The 24,782-nt window shown below is 41.8% G+C and overlaps 1 pseudogene; it reads left to right on the top strand.

Moving 5' to 3' along the window:
* Nucleotides 1–1,988: 1,988 nt before the first annotated feature.
* LOC145545727 (DNA-directed RNA polymerases I, II, and III subunit RPABC4 pseudogene) lies at nt 1,989–21,482 on the top strand (annotated as a pseudogene).
* Nucleotides 21,483–24,782: the final 3,300 nt, after the last annotated feature.

Raw genomic sequence — 24,782 nt, 5'->3', positions numbered from 1 at the left:
TACTGGTATGCTGAGACTCAGTGCAGCCCTGTCTCCTCTCAGAGCTCACTGTTATCCTCTAGACTCAGCCTCCAATTCACAGCTCTCCTTCGGAAGCCCCCTCCCTCTATGTCTCTGCTCCTCCAGTGCTGGGTAGATGCTGATGAAGTGTCTTCTCCTGAGGGCTCTGGAGGGCAGAGGTGGGTTTTGACCCCTGAGGGGAGAGATAACATGTGTTCTGATGCAAGGCCCTGCACTTACCAGGAAAACTGTTGGAAGTTTCCTGAGATGTTGCTTATGAAACAAGATCATTTTGCCAAAGGAATTATTCTTTTTATTTTTCCTGAAACAACGCTGTTCAGTGTTTTCCTACTAAAATTTTTCTTCTTCTACTTCATATGACATTGAACTTGCTCCTTATAATACAATAGTCTAGGCATTTGTGAGTATTTGTTGATTTCTGAGCTGGGCAGACGTTACAGGAGTTTTTACCAGGAAATCCATGAAGGGCATTGCTGAAAAGTTATTCCTTGAAGTATAATTGATGTTATTATACACAATAATGTAGATCCCCAAGATTAGATAATTCAATATATAATATTTTTGTAACATGTTTTTAAAAGTTAACAATATATTTTGCACATCTGTACATATTAATATTGTTAATTATGTTGCTTTTACACAGTAAAAATTTTTTATTGTTTTGATGTGTGTGTGCACTCAATTGTGTCTGACTCTTTGTGACACCATGGACTGTAGCCACCAGGCTTCTCTGTCCAATAGGATTCTCCAGGTAGGAATACTGGAGTGGGTTGCCATGCCCTCCTTAGGGAATCTTCCTGACCCAGGGATTGAATCTGCATCTCTTTTGTCTCTGGCACTGGCACACAGATTCTTTGCACTGCTTGGGAAGTCCATTGTATTGATGGAATTACAAAAAATAGGATATTCTAGGGATAACATATAAAATCCTACAATTATTTTATTATATAATTGAAATGCAGTTTACTTTCCTAATCACCGGTGTTAGGCATGTCGATGAAAATTCAATTAACAATTTTGTTAAGGAGAAAAACGGGATTTTATTCTACCTGAACTTTGGATAATAACCCAGGAAGCAGATTTTCAGAAAGCACCAGAGTCGTCTTGAATTCTAATCTCTTAAGTGAAATCTCATCACTTTTGCCAAATTCCATTTGTTAGACTCATGTTACTAGATACACACAAGTGGGGGGATTACACAAGGACATGAATACCAAGCAGCAGGAATAATCAGGACAGTTTAGAGCCTGTTGCCCGAGCCCTCTGTTCCTAAGCTGGATGAGATGCTCCCTATGGACAGGGAAGGAGAGGAAGGATTCCTCCCTAGATCCCAGGCCATGAGCTGTAACTGAGACGGGGAAGCTGGGCCCTAGTAGCCTTGGGCACACCTACAGGGAGGGCAGCATTCAGAGACTCTGAAGGCCTGTCCTCGGTGGTGTCCCTGGAGCTGGTTCTACAGGCTCCTAAGAAATACCTGATGTCCCCTCTCCTGCTCCATGTTCAGTGATGGCACACTGGGAGCTTAGAGTTGGCCACGGTGGGAATATGTGTACCACAGAAGTCAACAAATACTATATATAGGGAATTTTTCCTGTCAGCTCATTTTTAAAATATTTATACCATTGCCTGGTCTCCTAAAATCTCCCCTGTGTCCTGTGTCTGTGTCTCTCTTGCAGCTCTGGAGCTGAGGCTGAAGGATGGAGCCCACCGCTGTGAGGGGAGAGTGGAAGTGAAGCACCAAGGAGAATGGGGCACAGTGAATGATTATAATTGGGGCTTGGAGGGGGCAGCTGTGGTGTGCAGACAGCTGGGGTGTGGAGCTGCTATTGAAGCTCCTCGAGGTGCTTATTTTGGACCAGCAGCTGGCCCCATTTGGTTTAGTTATGTTTTATGCAAGGGAACAGAGTCAACTCTCACTGAATGTCAGCATTCTAGTATTACAGACTTAAGTAATTATGGCTTCATTCATGACTGGGACGCTGGAGCAGTCTGCTCAGGTGAGTCCTGCCTGGTCTGGGTGTGGGTCCCTAGCAGGAAAAGCTTTGCTCTGATTCCCAGAATAACTATGTGAGAATGTGGATCACAGCCTTTAGAGTCTACTTGAGTGAAGACTCCAGTCCCACATGATTCCTAGAGCACTGGGTGCTCAAGGGAGCAGAAGGAATTGCTTGGACTTGAACAGTAAAGGCTCCAGACCAACTTCTGGGTTGGACCTGTCTGAGTTAGTTTCATCATGGTAGCTGCTTTTTATTCTTTCTTAGGATTGTTTGAGAAGTGCAGCTACAGGATGGTTTATAGGAGAGATGCAGGCAAGCAAATTTTATTGTATTCATAGTTCCTAGGAATTATCATCTGTCCTATGAAAAAGACAGAGTACCATCAGGTGGGTACATGGGGAGATGCCAATAGAACAAGCTCAACCTAGCAGTCTTAACCAAAATGGGGCGTGCAGATCCAGGGACTAGTGACAATACTGTGGGCCAGGATGCAGTTATACAAGGAAAAGACATGAGCGGATTTCACTGGTGTGTTTGGATGTCACTAGGTCACAGTCAGTCAGGTCAGGGGTGGTAAGAAGGGAGACTTCTGGCAGGGGATAGTCCCATCACACTGGTGCACCTACTCACCTGGGTGGGGAGCTCATATCCTTTTGTGGGGATGTTGAAGCTGCAGAAAAATATGAAGCTTTGAAATTTATACCACAGTAGCTGGAACCCATGGTGGATTCACGTCAATGTATGGCAAAACAAATACAATATTGTAAAGTTAAAAAATAGAAAACAAACAAACAAACAAAAAGCAAGTGCTAAGTCAGTGACGCTGAAAGAACCTGAAGTGACTCATAAGAAGTGTTCAGTGCTGTCTAAATGTAACTGACTTGTGCCAAATTGAAGGTGGTAAAGACAGCAGTGAAACTGGAGGGTGAATGGGTGGTCTCAGGAACCGAGAACATCTCGGTTGTTATCACAATGGTGGATGAGATGGCCAGGACATTAATCCATCAGAGCAGCTGGATTGGAGGAAGAGTCAGAAATCACAGTGAATTCCCCGAAGGAGGTGGTTGAGTCTCAGGAAAGGGTCACCCCACTTGATGGGATGGTGGGACCTGGGAGCCCTGAGGACATCTGCAGGGGGTCCCAAAGAGCCACAGCCAGTTAGTTCTTTGGTGTTATGTTGGAGAAGATTGATGGAAAGGTGATCTTTTCCAATCGCACCTTCAGCAGATTTTTGATGATGCTAGCTGAGACTCCTAAGAAAACAATTTTCTTTTTAGAAACTACTTTATCCAGGCATTATTGACATACAAAAACTGTATATATTTAATGTTTTCAATATGATAAGTTCAGAAATCAGTATACATCTGTGAAACCATTACAACACCTATGCAATAAACCTGTTCATCTCCTCAAAAGTTTTCATTCACCTTCTTTTTTACAGTATTACTCTCAAAAAAATTATTTTCAAGGAGATTTGACTTTCAGTCAAAAATTTTCGCTTTAAGAAAGCCTTAATGTTTTCCAACATTTCAAGTGACAGTCCTTATTGGCACAATGTGCTAGTCATGGTTTCGTCTGAAGATAAACTTCTGGAGACACTACAGGAGGCTCTGCTTTATTTTGATAAATCAGCATCTAAGTAAAAATGGACTGTGTGCTGCTGGAGCTTCTAGTGATCATTTTAGGAAAATTGATATCTTGATATTAATTTCAGTTAAGATGCATTTTAAAATAAAAAAATTTGAACTTTTAAACTTTGATTGTGGTTTGTACTCCCTGACCAGTATTGTTCTAACTTTGGCTCTCATACATTTATGGATAATTCCAGTTTACTTCTACTAATGTCTTTGTCACCAATTTCCTCCTACTCATCTGTCTTTTCTCTATTTTCAGACATGGTTTAATAATGTGAAGGTAAGTCAAAGCGGTGGTGATGCACAAGAGATAAGAATAGAATAGCACATCTGTTCAGTTTTCTCACTGGAATTGAAATCTGGGAGTTTATTCCTCTCAGTCTTAGGAGTCAGGTATGGAAGAGCAATCTCAGCCTCTTCAGTGGATTGTTGGAAGTGAAGTAGGAGCAATCCAGAGTAGAAACAATCACCTGAGAAGAATGTACAGGAGTTTGTTTGAATTAAAAAGTGGACTTCAAGGGCTTCAAGACAAAGGCTTGGAATGGCTTCACAAGCTGAGAAGGACTGCGGTACAGAAGTGCAAAATGATGAGGGGACGAAGATGCAAGGATTACAGGAGGTGGGTTCATGATCCAGGTCAACTACTACATTCACCACAACCTCAGTGTATCCTTCCTTCCTGCCCTCTCTTCCTTTATCTTGATGTGGGAGTCATTTCTGAGCCCTCTGGAAGTGCTGGCCATTGAAGGTTGCCATTTTCTTTGTGGAAAGTTTTTATAATATTGAATCTATGTCTTTAACAAATATAGGACTGATCAGATTTTCCTTTTTTTGGTATCAAGTTCTGGTGAGTTGTGCTTTTCAAGGGCTTGGCCTATTTTGCCTAAATTTTTGAAACTGAGTAAAATGTGCTCATATCTCATATCATTAAATTCACCAGTTGACTTTGTTGATTTCTTCATTGTATGTTTGCTTTCTATTTAATTGATTTCTGTTCTCAGTTTTCGTTCCCCTTTTTCGCTTATTATTTGCCGTTATTTTTGTAGATCCATGAAATGGAATCTTAGATCATTTCATTTAGCTTTGGATTTTATTCTAATGTAGGCATCAAGGAAGCATCAGTTTTCCAAATTTTCTTCTAGCCACCATTTTAATGTTAGCCCACTAATTTTGATAAATTTCTTTCGTATTTTATCATCATAAAATATTTCTTCTTTCTCTCTGAATATATTCTTTGCCCTATAGTCTTACTTTGTATGATATTAATATAAACACTACAGCTTTGTGCATGGTGTATAATTTTTACCTCTTTATTAATAATTTGTTTCTGTGCTTATATTTAAACATACATATTTATAGACAGCATATGGTTTTACAGGGCTTCCCTAATAGCTCAGACAGTAAAGAATCTGCTTGCTGTGCCAGAAACCAGTGTTCTACCCCTGGGTTGGGAAGATCCCCTGGAGAAGGGAATGGCAACCCACTCCAGTATTCTTGCCTGAAGAATCCCATGGACAGAGGAGACTGGCAGGCTACAGTCCATGGAGTTGCAAAGAGGAGGACATGACTGAGCCACTAACACTTTCATTTTCACTTTACTTTATGGTTTTATCCACACGTTTTTATCTAGTCTTATCATCTTGCTTTTATTTGGAGTATTTAAATTATTTAAATTTAATGTAATTATTGATATAGTTGGGTTTAAGTGTGCTGGCCTGCTATTTGTTCTATGTTTTCTTGGTTCTAATTATTCTCATTGTAGGAATATATATTTAATTTTTCATGTTGGCTGTGCTGGGTCTTCATAGCTACTTGGGCTTTGCTCTAGTTATGGTGAGTGGGGGACTACTCTCTAGTAGCAGTGTTGGGGCATCTTACTGCAGTGGCTTCTTTTGTTGTGGAGCACAGGCTCTAGGGTGTGTGGGCTTCATTAATTGTAGCTCTCGGGCTCTAGAGCACAGGCTCAACAGTTGCGGCATACTCCAGTACTTAAAAAGATTCCCTGCTGGCTCAGATGGTAAAGGGTCTGCCTGCAATGCAGGACCTGGGTTCGATCCCTGGAGGAGGAAACTGGCGACTAAAATTAATAGAAGGAAACTGGAACAGTTCATAAAAATGTCAGAGCCTAAGTTAGAGCAACCTCATCAGGGAGTAAAAACCACAGTCAGGGTTTAAATGCCAGAGCACTCTCAAATCCTTACATTTTAAAGTATATCCTACCTGGAGTTAATATCAAAACATAGCTTTTCTTAAAACTGCAATATTAGAAGCTCCAATATTATTCAAAATTTCAACAACTCAGTCTATTTTCATTCACTGGCTGATTATTCAAAATAAGGCAGGGCTGCTTGTAATGTTTCCACAAGTTGATCCACAGTTGGAACCATGATTATGACATTGTGACCATAAGGACAGTTACTTGAAATGTTAGAAAAAAAGTTTCCTTAAACTAATAATTCTTAAATGAAATCAAGTGCCCTTTGCAAATAATTCTTTTTAATCATAACGTGGTAATAAAGAGGATGAAGGAAAACTTTTTGAGGAGATGTACAGGCTTATGGCATAGACTATGGTAATGATTACACAGATATATACTGATGTCCAAACTCAAAAGTTGTAACTATTAACTATGTACAGCTTTTGGTATGTCAATCATACCTCAGTAAAGGAGTTTTATTTATTTTTTCTTTTATTTGTAATAAAGGAGTTTTAAAAAGAAAAGGACTGTTGTCTTAACAGCCTCAAGAGTATCATCAAAGATCTGCTAAAGGTGAGATCAGAAAAGATCACTTTTCAAATGATCTTCCCCAATAAAACACAGAGAGCTGATTGGCTATGCCTGCTCAGGACCTACTGCAGATGTCCTCAGAGCTCCCCTGTCCCACCACCTCAACTGCTGGGAGAATACTTTCTTGAGACCCAACCATTTTTATTAGGGACTTTGCCATGATATCTGATATTATCTTCCTTATTCCAGCTATTGTGGTGGGTTTATACCCTGGAAGGACATCTCTGATGACTCAGTGGTAAAGAATCTGCCTGCAACACAGGAGACACAGGTTGAGTCCCTGGACTGGGAGAATCCCCTAGATGAGGGCCTATATTTTTGCCTGGAGAATCCCATGGACTGAGGAGTTTTGTGGGCTATAGTCCATTGGGTTGCAAAGTCAAATTCGACAACTGAAGTGAATGAGCACTCACACACGTATACCCTGGAAATACATCAAACACTCTGAAAACAACTGGGAACATTTATTGCAAATACTGTGACCCCCCTCAGTCAGGTTCTAGTTTCCACCTTGGCTCAGGTCAAATAACACAGAAAGAATCGATCCCTTATTATATATCATTTCAAGTTCTTTTAACCCCACTGTCCACTTTCTGTGTCATAATTGTTGAATTTCAGTTTTCCTGCAGCCTCAACATCCATACAAACAGGATGTGAGCTTCCCACCCAGACAATCAGGTGCACCAGAGTGGTGAGTCTATTCCCTGCTACAAATTCCTCTTCTCATCCTTCCCTGTGACCTAGTGACATTCAAATGCAACAGTGAAGTCTTCCCTTGCCTTTTCCTTGTGTAACACTACGCAGTTCAGGACAGTTCAGTCACTCAGTCATGTCCGACTCTTTGCAATCCCATGAATTGCAGCATGCCAGGCCTCTCTGTCCATCACCAACTCCCGGAGTCTACCCAAACCCATGTCCACCGAGTCAGTGATGCCATCCAGCCATCTCATCCTCTGTCGTCCCCTTTTCCTCCTGCCCCCAATTCTACCTAGCATTAGGGTATTTTCCAATGAGTCAACTCTTCGCATGAGGTGGCCGAAGTATTGGAGTTTCAGTCTCAACATCAGTCCTTCCAATGAACACCCAGGATTGACCTCTTTTAGGATGGATTGATTGGATCTCCTTGCAGTCCAAGGGACCCTCAAGAGTCTTCTCCAACACCACGGTTCAAAAGCATCAATTTTGCGGCACTCAGCTTTCTTCACCGTCCAACTCTCACATCCATACATGACCACTGGAAAAACCATAGCCTTGACTAGACGGACATTTGTTGACAAAGTAATATCTCTGCTTTTAAATATGCTATCTAGGTTGGCCACAACCTTCCTTCCAAGGAGTAAGGGTCTTTTAATTTCATGGCTGCAATTACCATCAGCAGTGATTTTGGAGCCCCCCAAAATATAAAGTCTGACACTGTTTCCACTGTTTCTCCATCTATTTCCCATGAAGTGATGGGACCAGATGCCATGATCTTAGTTTTCTGAACGTTGAGATTTAAGCCAACTTTTTCACTCTCCTCTTTCACTTTCATCAAGAGGCTCTTTAGTTCTTCACTTTCTGCCATAAGGGTGGTGTCGTCTGCATATCTGAGGTTATTGATATTTCTCTCGGCAATCTTGATTCCAGCTTGTGTTTCTTCCAGCCCAGCGTTTCTCATGATGTACTCTGCATATAAGTTAAATAAGCAGCGTGACAATATACAGCCTTGACGTACTCCTTTTCCTATTTGGAACCAGTCTGTTGTTCCATGTCCAGTTCTAACTGTTGCTTGCTGACCTGCATACAGGTTTCTCAAGAGACAGGTCAGATGGTCTGGTATTCCCATCTCTTTCAGAATTTTCCACAGTTTATTGTGATCCACACAGTCAAAGGCTTTGGCATAGTCAATAAAGCAGAAATAGATGTTTTTCTGGAACTCTCTTGCTTTTTCGATGATCCAGCGGATATTGGGAATTTGATCTCTGGTTCCTCTGCCTTTTCTAAAACCAGCTCGAACATCTGGAAGTTTACGGTTCATGTATTGCTGAAGCCTGGCTTGGAGAATTTTGAGCATTACTTTACTAACATGTGAGATGAGTGCAATTGTGTGGTAGTTTGAGCATTCTTTGGCATTGCCTTTCTTTGGGATTGGAATGAAAACTGACCTTTTCCAGTCCTGTGGCCACTGCTGAGTTTTTCAAATTTGCTGGCATATTGAGTGCAGCACTTTCATAGCATCATCTTTTAGGATTTGAAATAGCTCAACTGAAATTCCATCACCTCCACTAGCTTTGTTCGTAGTGAGACTTAGCATACATTACCTCAAATTGAAAATCATCTACACTAACATGGAAGTTGCTAAGAACATGAGAAGCCAATATAGATAAAAGCTTTAGATGTGCTATAGAAAAATGCCAATCTAAAACTCTATATTCAAAACCACTCTTTTAAAGAATAAAAGCCTGTAAAGTGACATCATGAAAATGGTGATGTAGTAGAGAGCAGCCTCCATCACCCTAGGAAGATCAACAATTCAACAACTATCCACCAAGAAATACAGTCCTGGGCATATCTAAGTCCTCTTAAGAAATTATAGCAACACAAAGACATCCTCATTTTGCCAGCATCATTCCATCCCCAAACCAGCGTTATTCGATGCCAAGAGAATTCCTCTTTACGGCAATGTCAAAGCAGGCTGAATAACCAGGGTCCTGGCCATGTGGGGCAACTCATAAGTCGTGCTTCAGTTTCACCTCTCCCAGACCTACAGAGCTGAGACAGATATAAAGCCTCAGAATAAAGAAGGATAAAAGGAGTCACCTTAGCAGCCACTCTGGCTCAGATCAAATACATTCAGACAATATTAAGCATTTATTATGTATCATTTCAGGTTCCTCTCCAGCTTCTGTGTTACAATTGTCAAATTTCAGGTTTTCCTGCAGCCTCAACATCCCACAAATAGGGTGTGAGCTCCCCACCCAGGTGAGCACCACCAGTGTGATGAGACTAGCCCCTGACACAAATCCCACACCTTCTCCTCCCCTGTGACCCAGTGATGTTCAAATGCAGCAATGAAATCCCCTCACACCGTTTCCTTATGTAACTCCACCCTGACCTCCAGCACGGTCACTTGTTCATGGGTCTTCACACCCCATTTTGGGTCACTACTGTTTGGTTGAGCATGTTCTGTGTTTACCTTATCTATGTGCCCACCTGATGGTACGCTGCCTCTCAAGGATCTGTGAGTATAATGAACTATGTTTGCCTGCCCTTCTCCTACATCCCCTCTTGTAGTCACACTTGTCTGATCATCTCAAATAAGAATTCAACGAGCTACCATGATGAACCTAATTCATAGGGGTCCACCTGGAAGTAGCATGTGTATGAAGCATTTGAGCTCTTCTTTGTGTCTCCTATGACATATCACAGAGATGGGAGGGATGAGTGACTATGGGTCTGGAGACTTTAGGGCCAAGCAAGTCGTTATGTTCCTTTGAGCACCTAATGCTCTAGGACTCACTGTGTGAGTAGAATCTTCACCCAAGTATGTTCTAAAGGCTGTGATCCATAGTCTCATAGTTACTCTGGGAATGAGACTAAAAGTTTTTTCTTCTGGGGACCCTCTCCCAGACCAGACAGGACTTACCTGAGCAGACTGCTCCAGCATCCTTATCATGGGAATGGTCCTCAGGACGGTGGTCTTTAACACTAAGATAGCTACACTCTGTGATAGCTGACTTTGGCCCTTTGCAGAAAATACGATGAAACCAAATGGGACCAATCCCTGGTCCAAATTTAGCCCCTTTGGGAGCAGCAATGGCACCTCCACATCCCAGCTGTCTGAACACCACAGCTGCCTCCTCCATGCTCCAATTGTGGTCATTCACTGTGCCCCATTCTCCTTGGTATTTCACCTCCACTCTCCCCTCACAGCTGTGAGCTCCGTCCCTCAGCCTCACCTCCAGATCTGCAAGACAGACACAGACATGGGACACAGGATAGATTTTAGGAGATCATGTAGTAATATACTGGCAAGTATTAAAAAATGAAAACATTTTCTCTGAAAAAAAAATATCCCTCTCTGTAACCTTTGATGTTTTCTGTGGTGGAAACATTCCCACATAGCCAACTCTAAGCTCCCAATGTGCCATCACTGAACCTGGAGCATGAAGGGAGGCACCAGGTATTTCTCACGTACCTGTAGAACCAGCTCCAGGGACACCACCGAGGACAGGCCTTCAGAGACTCTGGATGCTGCCCTCCCTGTAGATGTGCCCAAGGCTACTAGGGCCCAGCTTCCCTGTTTCAGTTACAGCTTATGGCCCAGGATCCAGGGAGGAATCCTCCCTCTTCTTCCCTGTCCACAGGGAGCATCTCATCCAGCTTAAGAACAGAGGGCTGGGGTAACAGGCTCTAAAGTGTCCTGATTATTCCTGCCACCTGGTGTTCATGTTCTTGTGTAATCTCCACACTCAAATGTACCAAGTAACATGCATCTAACAAATGGAATTTGGCAAAAGTGATGAGATATCACTTAAAAGATTAAGCTTCACAATGACTCTGGTTTCTCTCTTGTTGACTTATCTTGCTGTCTCTTTTGCTCTGTTGAAACCAGTTGCCATGTTGTGAGCTGCATATGAAGAGACACTCGTGACAAGGAAAGGAGGTAGGCCTCTAGCCAACTCCAGTCAGGGACTGAGATTCTCAGTTCAACAGTTCACCAAGGCCTTAATGCTGCCAACATCTAGGTAGTATGTTTGGGTGATATCCACCCCAGGTGAACTTTCAAATTATTGCATCCTTGTGAGACATCATGAGTCAGAGGACCCAGATAAGCCATGCCAATTCCTGGCCCACAGAAAGTGTGAGATACTAGGTGTTTGCTGACTTAAGCTGCCAAGATCATCAGTAATTTGTTGCACATCTTTGAATTCAGGTCAGAAAATGAGAGTTTTTCTTATCATCTTATGCGACTTAGTCCCTGGGGCACGATTCACACTGCCTAGGTCTACTCCCAGCCATATATGCTTCACTCTGGAACAGAAGTAGTGCATCATAGAAGGAACATCTGGGCAAATACTGAACTGGAGAAGTTCCTGGTGTGGTCGGCTCAGGCAGGCAGCCAGAACAAAATACCACCGCCTGGCTGGTTAATCACCAGAAATTTATTTATCTTATCACAGTTCTGGAGGCTGGTAAGTCCAATATCAGGGTACAGTCAAGGCAGTGCTCATTCTGAGTCTTCTTCTGTTGGCTTACAGGCCACGGCTCCCTCGCTGTGTGCTCATCTGGCCATTCCTAGAACATGGGCACCCAGGGAGAGGGACTGAGATCTGTCTCTTCCCCTTCTTACAATGTTGCTTATTGGATTAGGGCCATATCCTTATGACCTTATTTGACCTCAGTTACCTCCTAAAGGCCCTGTCTCCAATGCAGTCACTGTAGGAGGTAGGGCTTCAACATGAATTTTGGAGGGACACAGTTCACTCCATGGACCTGTGGAGTCTCATCTAGGAAGGAAATAAAGATAAATGGGAAATAGATAAAAGAGACAGTAGATGCACACAAATCTCCTATGATGGTTACTCAGAGATTTTTTTAGAACCCAACACTGAGGTGAGAGTAAGGATTGAAACAGGATCCTAAAAATACACAAGAAGCTACTTTTTTTATTGGAGTATAATTGCTTTACAATGTTGTGTTAATTTCTGCTGCACACCAAAGCCAATCAGCTACATGTAGCCCAGTTGGCTCAGTAGTTAAGAATCTGCCTGCCAGTGCCGGAGACAGGAGATGTGGGTTCGATCCCTGGAGGGGAAGAAGATCCCTTGGAGGGGGAAATGGCACCCCACTCCATTATTCTTGCCTGGGAAATCCCATGAACAGAGGAGACTGGTGGGCTACAGTCCATTGGATCTCAAAGAGTCAGACACAAATTAGCTACTGAGCACATGCACACATACATATAAATTCTCCCTCTTGGACCTCTCACAGCCCCCAACCCCACCCATCTGGGTCATCACAGAGCACTGAACTGAGTTCCCTGTGTTATTCAAGAAGTTCCTGCTAGCTAGCTATTTCACACATGGTAGTGTATATATGTCCATCCTAATCTCCCAGTTAATTCCACCCTCCCCTTCCCTCTCCAGGTCCACATGTACATTCTATGTGTCTGCATCTCTATTCCTGCCCTGCAAATAGATTTAATATAGAATTACCTATTGGGAGACAGGCCCTGTGCTCAGTTCTATAAATTCTGAAAACAGTAAGACAAACTTCCAGCCTTCATATAGCTTTTACCTGCTGATGATACAAATAAACAAGTAGATGATTTCATTAGTGTGATAAATTTCAGGAGATTATTTCAGTAATGGTAGGCTTGGTTATTGAGGCTATTTCATCTGCTAAAAATAAAGTGGAAGAAATTCACTAAAATTTATCTGAAAAGCATTAAACATCTCTAAGTTAGGAACAAAAATTTGGGACAAATCTGAAGGTAAAATGGAAAGTCATTTAATTACAGGAGCTTGGAATTTGTTTTGGCCCTGAAGGCATTAGGTCATTCAGGAAAATGTGTGGATTTTTTGATAGCCCTTGATGGTGAGAATGCATAAATCAAATTGGAAACCCACACCCAGATGAGAATCCGGCAGAAGGCATTCTCCACAATAAGCTGGACACCAGTTGAAACAGGCAGGTCTTGCACAGAATTAGATTCAGAATTTGAAATCTCTGGATTGTTGCAGTAATATCAATTTTTGTAATTGTATGAAGGTGTACCTCTACTGATAATACCACAAAATCATAACAAAATAAATATGAATCCTTCTCTAGAGTAAATTACCTTCATCCTATGTCTCAATTACCTGTATAAAATTTTTTAGTAAATAAAAGAGACAATGTAGTCTCCTTTCAAAAAAAAAAAAACAAACCAAAGATACCAAGGTCCATTAACGAAAACCTAGAGAAACCACTGTAGCAGACACAGAGACTTCTCATATTAGATGTATAAGACACTAGAATATATAACATCCACATGTACTAAACTTAAAAAAATAATAATGCATTGTTGAAGAACCTGCAGGACAAAAATGCATGGAACAAGTTTTAAAACCTAAAAATCACTTAATTGAATGAAAACTATACTTCTTGAAATTAAACTTTCACATCAGATTGCACTCAGAAAAAGAATTAGTGAAGTGAATAATAAGTCAGAAGAAATTATCTGGTATACTGCACTGGGTAATAAAAGGATAAAAATACAGAAGAGAAAATCTGAGACAGAAAATGGACCAAGAAGTACAAAATAAGTTAAACTGAAATATAGGGAGGAAGAGAGAGAGCCAAAGACAGAGTGATACAAAGAAACAAGAGGAATTGAGCAGAAGCAATATTTGAAAAATATTGCACTGGCAACCAGCTCAGTTCTCTGGCTGAATGAGAGCAAGACACTAGTCTAAAGCCAAGATGTGACCCCAACACCATGCATGCACCATGGCTAGACCCTCCAACTGTGCACTCGAATCCCACTAGCCTGGCACCCGTCAGCAGGCCCCACTGCAGTGTGCATGCCCAGGGGAAGAGAGTGCCCCCATGGGAGAGCACACAGAGAGCTAGAGTACCCCACGCTGTCAGGGAGCCCTTCTATGACCCAGGCCCTTGTTGCCTTCTTGGGTCCCCACCACTACATGTGTGTCTGTAACTGGCACCTTCCCTACACATGCTAGACCTAAGGGCTTCCCAGGTGGCACAGTGATAAAGAATCTGCCTACCAATGCAAGAAACTCAGGTCCAATTTCTGGGTTGGGAAGATCCCCTGGAGAAGGAAAGGGCAATCCAATCCAGTATTCTTGCCTAGAAAATTGTATGGGAAGAGGAACCTGGTGTGCTACAGCTCAGGGACTTGCAAAGAATTGGACATGACTGAGCACAGTACAACTACATAAGCTAAATCTGATACAAAAAAAAAATTGATATATCTGCAAAGTCCTTTATTTGCTAAAATAACAGATTACATATTGTGAAAATCTTTCTTCCCACAGAGAAAACTGCAACCTTCAAATGGCAGCTCTTCCACAGAGCTCAGAAATGACTCCTACATCAAGACAAAGGAAGAGAAGGAAGAAAGGACTGAAAGCAGGAAGGAAGGGTAACACAGAGGCTGTGGTGAATGTACAAGCTGATATGGGTTGTGATCCAGTTTTCCCTTCTGCCATCCTTGCATCTTCATCCCTTCCCCATTCTGAACCCGTCTTTTTCAACTTTTGAAGCTCCTCCCAAATCTTTCTCCTGAACCCCCTGAAATCTCCTTAATTCATACAAGCTCTTCTACATTCTTCTGAGCCATTTCTTTCTACCTCTGTATTTCTCCCAAACACACTTCATCACTTTCAACAATCCACTATAGAAGCTGAAATTTCTCATACATACCTGACACCTAAAATCGAGAAGAATAAACTCCAAAACTCCAATTTCAACTAAAATAATGAAAAGGCCTGCTATTCTAATCTTATCTCTGTTGCATCACCGCCACTTTGACTTACCTTTGTATCAGTAAAACATTTCCTGAAAATATAGAAAAGAGAAGGCAGTAGCAGGAAACTGGTGACAAAGATTAATGGAAGAAAACTGAAAGTGTTCATAAAAGCTTGAGAACCTAGATTAGAGCAATGGTAAATAGGACTTCCCTAGTGGTTCAGATGGTAAGAATCTGCCTGAGTGCAGGAGACTCGGGTTTGATTCCTGGGTTGAGGATGGAATGGCAACCCACTTCAGTATTCTTGCCTGGAAAATCCCATGGACAGAGAAGCCTGGCAGGTTAGAGGCCATGGGGTGACAAAGAGTCAAAAAGAACTTGGAGACTAAACCACCGCTGCTACCAATCAGGGAGTACAAACCACAGTCAAAGTTTAAATGCCAGAGCACACCCAATCTGTTTATTATTAAGTGTATCCAAACTGGAATTAATACCAAGACAGCAATTTTCTAAATATGATAATATTAGAAGCTCCAAAATCACACAAAGTTTCGAGAAAACACATTCCTTTTTTATTTAGACGCTGATTCATCAAAATAAGGCAGGGCCTCCTGTAGGGTTTCACAAGTTCATCTGCAATTCGAACCATGATTAAGACATTATGACACTAAGGAATGTTACTGGAAGAGTGACTCATTGGAAAAGACCCTGATGCTGGGAAAGATTGAGGGTAGGAAGAGAAGGGGTTGGCAGAGAATTAGGTGGCTGTATAGCATCATCAACACAATGGACATGAGTTTGAGCAAACTCTGGGAGATAGTGAAGGACAGGGAAGCCTTGTGTGATGCAACTCATAACATTGCAAAGATTCGGACATGACTTCGTAACTGAACAACAACAACTGGAAATGCCAAAAAACATGTTTTCTTAAAACAATAACTCCTAACTGAAATTCAAATGCCCCTTAAAATAATTATTTTAATAATAATATTCTAATAAAGAGAGTGAAGGAAAACCTTTGAGGAGATCAAGAGATTTATGGCATAGACTGTGGTTGGGATTTCACAGATGTATACTGATCTCCCCACTCACCAAGTTGTATTAACTACATATGGCTTTTTGTATGTCAGTGATACCTCAATAAAGTACTCATAAAAAAGGAAAGAAATGTTTTCTTTGGGACCTCAAGAATATCATCAAAGATCTGTTAAAAGTGAAATTGGAAAAGATAACTTTTCCAGTTATTTTCCCCAACAAAACACAGAGAGCTGATTGGCTGTGGCTGCGAAGGATCTACTACAGATGTCCTCAGGATGCACCTTTAAACCATATCATCAAGTTGAGTGACCCTTTCCTAAGACCTAGCCACGTGTCTTAGGGAACTTGTTGTGATATCTGTAATATCTTCATCAATTCCAGCTATTCTGCTGGGATTAATGTCCTGGAGAATTCATCAAACGTTCTGATAACAACTGGGAACATCTTTGGCAAACACTGTGACCACCCAATCACATTCTAGTTTTAACCTTAGTGCAGGTGAAATACACATAGTCAGGACTGAGCCCTTTTTATGTGTCACTTCATGCTTCTTACCCTCACTGCCCTTAGTTTTGCTCCAACTTCAGTGCTGTAAATTTAAAACTGTAGGTTTTCCTGCAGCCTCAACATCCCCACAACCGGGATGTGACCTCCCCACCCAGGTGAGCAGGTACACCCATGTAAGGAGATAAATCCTTGCCATAAATCCCCCTTCTTGTCCTCCCCTGTGACCTAGTGATATTCAAATGCACCCATGAAATCCCCCTTTTCCTAGTGTAACTCCACCCTGACCCCCAGTATTGTCACTTCTCCAGGGTTATTCACACCCTATGTTGGGTCCCCACTGCTAGGTGGATCCTGGTCTATTCGCCCCTCCCATGTACCCATCTTACGATCTCTGTCTCTCTAGGACCTGTGAGTATAATACACTTTGTTTGCCTGCTTCTCTCCTATATACCATCCTGTAGCTGCACTTGTCTGACCATCTCATGAAAGAATACAGAAAGCCACCATGATGAAACTAATTCGTCGAGGTCCTACCTGGAAGTTGTACATGTATGAAACATTTGAGTTCACCTCCCTGCCTCCTATGAGACACATCACAGAGACTGGAAGGACCAGTGATTATGGATCTGGAGACTTTCTGTACAGGGCCAAGTCAGACCTTATATTCCTTTGAGCACCTAATGGTCAAGAAATCACTGTGTGACTGAAATCTTCATCCAGGTATGAAGTATAAAGACCACCCTGGTAGTCCAGTGGTTAAGCATAAAGACCACCAAGTATAAAGACCACCATCCAAGTATGTTCTAAAGTCTGTGATCCATATTCTCATATCTATTTTGTGAATGAGACTGAGGCTTTTTCTGCTGGGAATCCCTCCCAGGTGATTACAGGGCTTACCTGAGCAGATTGCTCCCGCATCCTTGTCATGGGAATGGCTCTCAGGGCGATGATCTTTAACAGGAGGATAACTACACTCTGTGATAGCTGACTCTGGACCTTTGCAATAAATATAATGAAACCAAATGGGGCCAATCCCTGGTCCAAAATGAACCCCTTTGGGAGCATCAGTGGCACCTCCACATCCCAGCTGTTTGCACACCACAGCTGCCTCCTCCAAGCTCCAGTTCAGATCATCCACTGTGCCCCATTCTCCTCGGTGCTTCACTTCCACTCTCCCCTCACAGCTGTGGGTTCCATCCTTCAGCCTCACCTCCAGAGCTGCAAGAGAGACATAAGACATAGGAGAGATTTTGGAGACTTGCACCAGTGGTGTGTTGGCAAGTATTAAAAGATGAATACTCTATTCTCTGGGAAAATCACTGTGAATAGAAAGTGTTGACTTCTGTGATATAAACATTCCCACCACGGCCAACTCTAAGCTCCCAGTGTGCCATCACTGAACATGGAGCAGGAGAGGGGACACCAGGTATTTCTCACGAGCCTGTAGAACCAGCTCCAGGGACACCACCGAGGACAGGCCTTCAGAGGCTCTGGATGCTGCCCTCCCTGTAGATGTGCCCAAGGCTACTAGAGCCCAGCTTCTCCATCGTCTCAGTTATAGCTCATGGCACCAGATCCAGGGAGGAGTCCTCCCTCTCCTTCCCTGTCCATAGAAAGCATCTCATCCGGCTTAGGAACAGAGGACTGGGGTAACAGGCTCTAAAGTATACCGATTATTCCTGTCACCTGGTGTTCATGTCCTTGTATAATTCCCACACTTTGGTGTATCTAGTAACATGAGTCTAACAAGTGGAATTTGGCAAAAGTGATGAGATGTCACTTAAGAGATTAGTTTTTAAGACAATTCTGGATTCCCCCGGTGACCTATCCTGCTCTCTCTATCTTGTTGAAGCCAGCTGCCACGTTGTGAGCTGTGTATGGAGAGACCCACATGATAAGAAATCAAGGGAGACCTCTAGCTCATGGTCAGAAAGGGACTGGTGCTCTCAGTTAAACAGTCCATCAAGGTCTGAATGCTGCCAATATCCAGGTGAGTATGTTTGAGCAATATCCACTCCTAGATGAACGTTTTAATAAATGCAGGCTTGCGATACATACCATATATGTGTTTGTAACTGGTCCCTGACATATATGGGCACCTGTACCCGGCCCCTCAGTGCCAACTGGGTGCACACTTCTGGCACTGACTCTAGCCATTGCCACTGCCTGCCATGGTCCCTAGCCACTGGACCTGGGGGTACTGCTGAGTACACTAGCAATCCTTACAGCCACTTCACATCTCCTGCAATGCTTGCCAAAGTCCTCACAGTTGTCAAAGCACCTGAATTTATTATACACCATTCAGACAGATAATTAATTTGAAACAGGGGATTTGAAGAACCTAATAGACAAATGGACCTAAAAGACATATACAGAACATTTTATCCAACAGCAGCAGAATACATATTCTTTTCAAATACACACAGACTATTTTCTAGGATAGATCATGTTAAGCAACAAAACAAGTCTTAACAAATTCAAGAACATAGAAGTATTATCAAATATATTTTCTTAGTACAGCTATTTGAAACTAAAAGTCAACAGTAGGAGGAAGCTGGCAAAATCACAAACGTGGAAATTCAACAACAAGCTCCTGAGCAACCAATGATAAAAAAGAACTCAAAAAGAATATTAAAAATATTCTGAGACAAATAAAAGTAGAAACACACATTCCAGCACTATAGACTGCATCCAAAGCAGTTATAAGAGGGGACTTTATAGTGATAAATGCATACTTAAGAATAAAAGAAAGATCTCAAATAGACAACTTAACATTACACATCAAAGAACTAACAGAGAATAACAGAGTAAACCAAAATCTAGCAAAGGAAGGAAAAAACAAAGATTGGAGCAGAAATAAATGAAATAGAATACAGTAAAGTGATAGAAAAGATTAACAAAGCTAAGAGTTCATCCTTGAAAAAAAAATAAACAAAAACGACAAACTTTAAGCTATACTAACCAAGAAAATAAATGAGAAGACTCAAATACATAAAGTCGGAAGGAAACAGAGGACATTAAAACTGATACTACAGAATACAAATCATAAGAGACTACTATGGAAAATTATAGGCCAACAATTTGGATAATCTAGAAAAAATGATTCAGAAATTTTCACTCGTGAATTCTATCTAATATTTATACAAAAAAAACACCTGTTCTTTTTAAACTCTTCCAAAAATTGAAGGATGAGCACTCCCCAAATAATTTTACATGGCCTGCATTAGCCTGCTACCAAAGCGATGTAAAAACACTACAAGAAAGGAAAATTACAAGCCAATGTCCCTGATTAATATAAATGTCAAAATTCTTAACAAATTTAGCCAAATGAATTCAACAACACATTAAAAAGATTATATACTGTGAGCAAGTGGAATTAATCTCTAGGATGCAAAGATGTTCAACATGTGTAAATCAATAAATGTCATAAACCACATTAATGCAATGAAAGATAAAAATCATAAGACCATCTCAATAGATGCAGAAAAGATGTTGGACAAAATTCAACACTCTTAAATTTTTTAACTCTCAAAAATTGGATATAGAAGGAACATTTCTCAATATAATATAAATCACATATGAGAAGCCCATAGTTAACATCACACTCAATGTTCCTCTAAGATCAGGAATAACATAAGCATGTCCTCTGTTACCAATCTTAATCCACACGATACTGGAAGTCCCAGCCAGAGCAATTAAGCAAAAAGAAATAAAATTATCCAAATAGAAAAAGAAAAAGAAAAAGAAACTTTTCTCCATTTGCAGATGATATGATATTATAAATAGAAAATTCAAATAGTATACCAATAAAAACAATTGTTAGAACTAATAAATTCAATAAAGTCCCAGGAGACAAAATCAATCTACAGAAACTGGTTGCATTTCCACACACTAACAAGGAAACATCTGGAAAAAAAGAAACAATCTCATTAAAACTGCATAAGAAACCATAAAATATTAAGAATAAATTTAACCAAAAAGATGAAAGAGCTATACACTAAAATCAATAAGACTAATGAGACACATTGGAGACGACATTAATAAAATGGAAAGATAGCCCATGTTCATGGATAGGAAGAATTAATACTGTTTAAATGTCTATACTACCCAAAGCCATCTATAGATTCAAAGCAATTCCAATAGCATTTTTCACAGAAAGAGAAAAAATCTTAAAATTTGTGTCAAACCACAAAATCTCTAATAGCCAAAGCACTCTTAGAGTGAAAAAGAGAAAATAAACGCAAAACTGGAGGGTACTTGCCTGGTGGTCCAGTGGTTAAGAATTTGCCTACCAATGCAGGGGACACAGTTTTGATCCCGGACCCAAGAAGATCCCACATTCCACAGAGCAACAAAGCCCATGCACCTAGAGTCTGTGCTCTGCAACAAGGGAAGCCACTGCAATGAGAAGACTGAACACCACAAGGAAGAGCAGCCCCCACTTCTGCAACTAGAGAAAGCCAGTGGGAAGCAACAAAGACCCAGCGAAGCAAAAATCAAAACAAAACAAAAACAAATAAAAAACAAACAAACAAAATAAAGCTGGAGAGACTTCCCTGGGGGTCCAGGGGTTAAGACTTTGCCTTCTAATGTAGAGGGGTGTGGGTTGAATCCCTGGTCAGAGAGCTAAAATCCAAAATGCCTTGTGGCCAAAAATAAATAAATAAATAATAAAAAAGCAAAAATAAAACAGAAGCAATAGTGTAGCAAATCCAACAAAGACTTTAAAATGCTCACATCATCAGGGGACTTCCCTGGTGGTCCAGTGGTTAAGAATCCACCTTGCAGGGAAGTTGGTCGCGGCACAGAGGCAAGTTGGAATCTGTCTGAAAAGGCTGAGAAGTTTCTCTGTGTTACAGACAACAGTGGACACTCAGAAGGATGTTCAACCCCCTAAGTAGCAGCTGATGTTATATATCTGTGGAGAATGTCACACAGAAAATGAAATAAAATCAAGGGATCCAATCCGACGCAGAGAGTGTGGATACAGAATAATGTACAAGAGAAGGACCAAAAGACTGGTGATTTTAGATGCTTGGTGAAGTGTGAAGTTCAGAGGAATATCTTCATTTGGATTTGGATTTTCTGTTAATGTTGTATAGATTTTGATTAGTGTACTTTATGGATACAACTATATACATATGATTTCATTTTAAAAACCTGACTGTATTTAGATATCTATTAATGGCTTAAATAAAGATATTATTTTTTGTTCAAAAAAAAAAAAAAAAGAATCTGCCTTCCAAAGCAGGGGTCTTGAGTTTGATCCCTAGTTGGGGAACTGAGATCCCACAAGCTGCAGGGCAACTAAGCCCATGCACTACAACTACTGAGGCCTCTGTGCACTCAAACCTGTGCACCACAACTAGAGAGAAGCCTGTGTGCTGCAAGTGGAGAAGCCCACGCTGTAACAGTTGCCACATGTCACAACTAGGAGTTCACATGGCGTAAGTAACATGGCATGCTGCAACCGAAGAACAGCATGCTGAATTAAGATCAAATATCACATGTGCTGCAACCAAGACTTGCTGCAGCCAAATACATAAAAATAAACACTATGGCAATGGTATTAAAATAGACACATCGAGCAATTAGCAGAACTGAGAGCCCAAAAATAAACCCATGCATGAACAGTCAATGAATGTTTGACAAGGGAGGCAAGAATACTCAGTGAGGCAAGGATGGTCTTTTCAGTATAAGCTGTTAGGAAAACTGGATTCAGTTCAGTTCAGTTGCTCAGTCGTGTCTGACTCTTTGTGACCCCATGACCCGCAGCAAGCCAGGCCTCCCTGTCCATCACCAACTCTCGGAGTCCACCCAAACCCATGTCCATTAAGCTGGTGATGCCATCCAACCATCTCATCCTCTGTCGTCCCCTTATCCTCTTGCCTTCAATCTTTCCTCAACCTTTTACATGCAAAAGAATGAAACTAGATCCTGTCTTAGTATCATAGAAAAAAACTGACTCAAAATAGGTCAAAGACATAAATCTATTTAAGACCTGAGACAACAAACTCCTAGAAGAAAACAGGGGAAAGCTCCTGGATGTGGATCTTGGCAATGATTTTCTTGCGTATGACAGCTAAAGCACAAGCAACAAAATCAAAATAAACAATGGGACCACATCAACATCAACCTAAAAAGCTCCTGTAGAACAGAAGTAACAGTAAACAAAATGAAAAGACAATGTACAGAATGGAGAAAAAGAACTTACAAATCATGTATCTCGTGAGAGGTTAATATTCAAAATATCTAAGGAACACATATGACTCAATGGCAAATAATAATAATAATAATTAACTTTCATTCTGCAGGGAGATTGAGTGCTCCATACAGAGTCATAGCAGATCCTGGGAGGGGAAAAGACCATCCCAGGCCCCCAGCACATCAGGAAATGTCATGGGGACCGGGACAGGGACTCAGAAATTATACACCTGAGGCTGCACATTAACTGATCTCTACAGACAAGAGGTCCCCTCTCCTGGCTGTGGACTCCCCTGCTCCACAATGGACACCTGGTGGGAAGAGGTAAGGCCAGCAGGCAGAACCTCTCGCAGAGCCCAGTGCTGGGCAGACAGGGCATCAAGCAGAGGGGAGCCCAGGAGACAGGGAGAGAGGACCCAGAGAGAGACAGGCAGGTGCACGATTATCTCTGATCCGGTTACATGCAACAGACACGACACCCAGCCCTGTGGGACCTTGTGTGCTTCACAGACCAGCAGACTCAGTCCCTGCTCAGCAGCCCCGTTCCTGTTACACAGAGACAGGATCCACACACCCTCACACACACACACACATGCACACACACACACACACTCTCTCTCTCTCTCTCACACACACACACATGCATCCTCTCTCATACACACACACACACACATACACACACACACTCACATACACACGGGCCCTCGGTCACCCTCACACACACACACCCTCACAAACACACTCTCACACACATATACCCTCACTCACCCTCACACACACACATACACCCTGACACACTAAACACACACACACATGCACACTCCTCACACACACACACACACACACACACACACACACCCTTTGACCTTCTGCTTCTGTGGTCCCTGAGAGCCCCATGACAGAGGTTGGCATAGAAAAGTTGCCTCAGAAAGCATGAGTGGTTTCTCTTCCCCAGTCACACTGGCCAATCACTACAGACTGTGAGATCTCACAGAGTCAGGTGTGGGATCGGTTGGCCTGTAGAGAATATCTCTGGTGGAATCAAACATTCATCTTCCCCTGGACTGAGCTCAGGGCCAAAGCAGAGAAGTACAAGAAGGCTTGAAATATGAGAGTAATTGTCAGGCCAGCAGAAACTGAGGACAGGAGCACAGGAATTCACAGGTGAGCTTGGAGGGGTGAGGTGGAAACCATCGAGTTACAGGGATGAGATTATTGGTCTTTTCTCCTTTCTCAGAATGATCTGGAGACGGCACCCTGGAGCACATGGGGGTCATAATAACACGGGACTTTGACAGAACCTAACATTTCCCATCAGGGATCTTTCTTAGCCTCTAAGACCACTCTGTCTGGCAGGCACATTTCACCTGGGCTATACTCACCTTCTGCAGAGTGAGAGGGGTTGCGATCTTCTGTATTTACAGACCCACTCCTTCCCCTCGGTGCAGCCACCCAGAACCAGCAGTTCTTGTCCAACACATGAAGGTATCAGCTTCCACATGGATGCTGCTTGTCTAATAGCATCATATTCCACTTTGTAAGTGTGCAGTTTATAGGATTGCAACAAGGTGATAGAGCTGAGAATGACAAATTCCCGGAAACTAGAGTCACAGCTTTTATTTTCTTGAGCTCCAAAATCACTGCGGATGGTGACTGAAGCCTTGAAATTAAAGGATACTTGCTCCTTGGAAAGAAAGCTTTGACAAACCTAGATAGTATGTTTAAAAGTGGAGACATCACTTTGCCAACAACAGTCCGTACAGTCAAAGCTATGGTTTTTCCAGTAGTCATGTATGGATGTGAGAGTTGGACCATAAAGAAGTCTGAGGGCTGAAGAATTGATGCTTTTGAATTGTTGTGCTGGAGAAGACTCTTGAGAGTCTCTTAGACTGCAAGGAGGGCAAACAAGTCAATCTTAAAGGAAATCAACCCTGAATATTCACTGGAAGGGCTGATGCTGAAACTGAAGCTCCAATACTTTTGGCCACTTGATGTGAAGAACCTATTCACTGGAAAAGACCCTAATGTTGGGAAATACTGAGGGCAGAGGAAAAAGGGGTGACAGAGTATGAGATGGTTAGATAGCATCACCAACTTAATGGACGTGAGTTTGAGCAAACTCCAGGAGATAGTGAAGG

The sequence above is a fragment of the Giraffa tippelskirchi genome, chromosome 4 (assembly GCF_054371585.1).
Source record: "Giraffa tippelskirchi isolate mGirTip1 chromosome 4, T2T-mGirTip1v1.2.pri, whole genome shotgun sequence".
Classification (NCBI taxonomy): Eukaryota; Metazoa; Chordata; class Mammalia; order Artiodactyla; family Giraffidae; genus Giraffa; species Giraffa tippelskirchi.
This window is presented reverse-complemented; position numbering and strand designations above follow the sequence as displayed.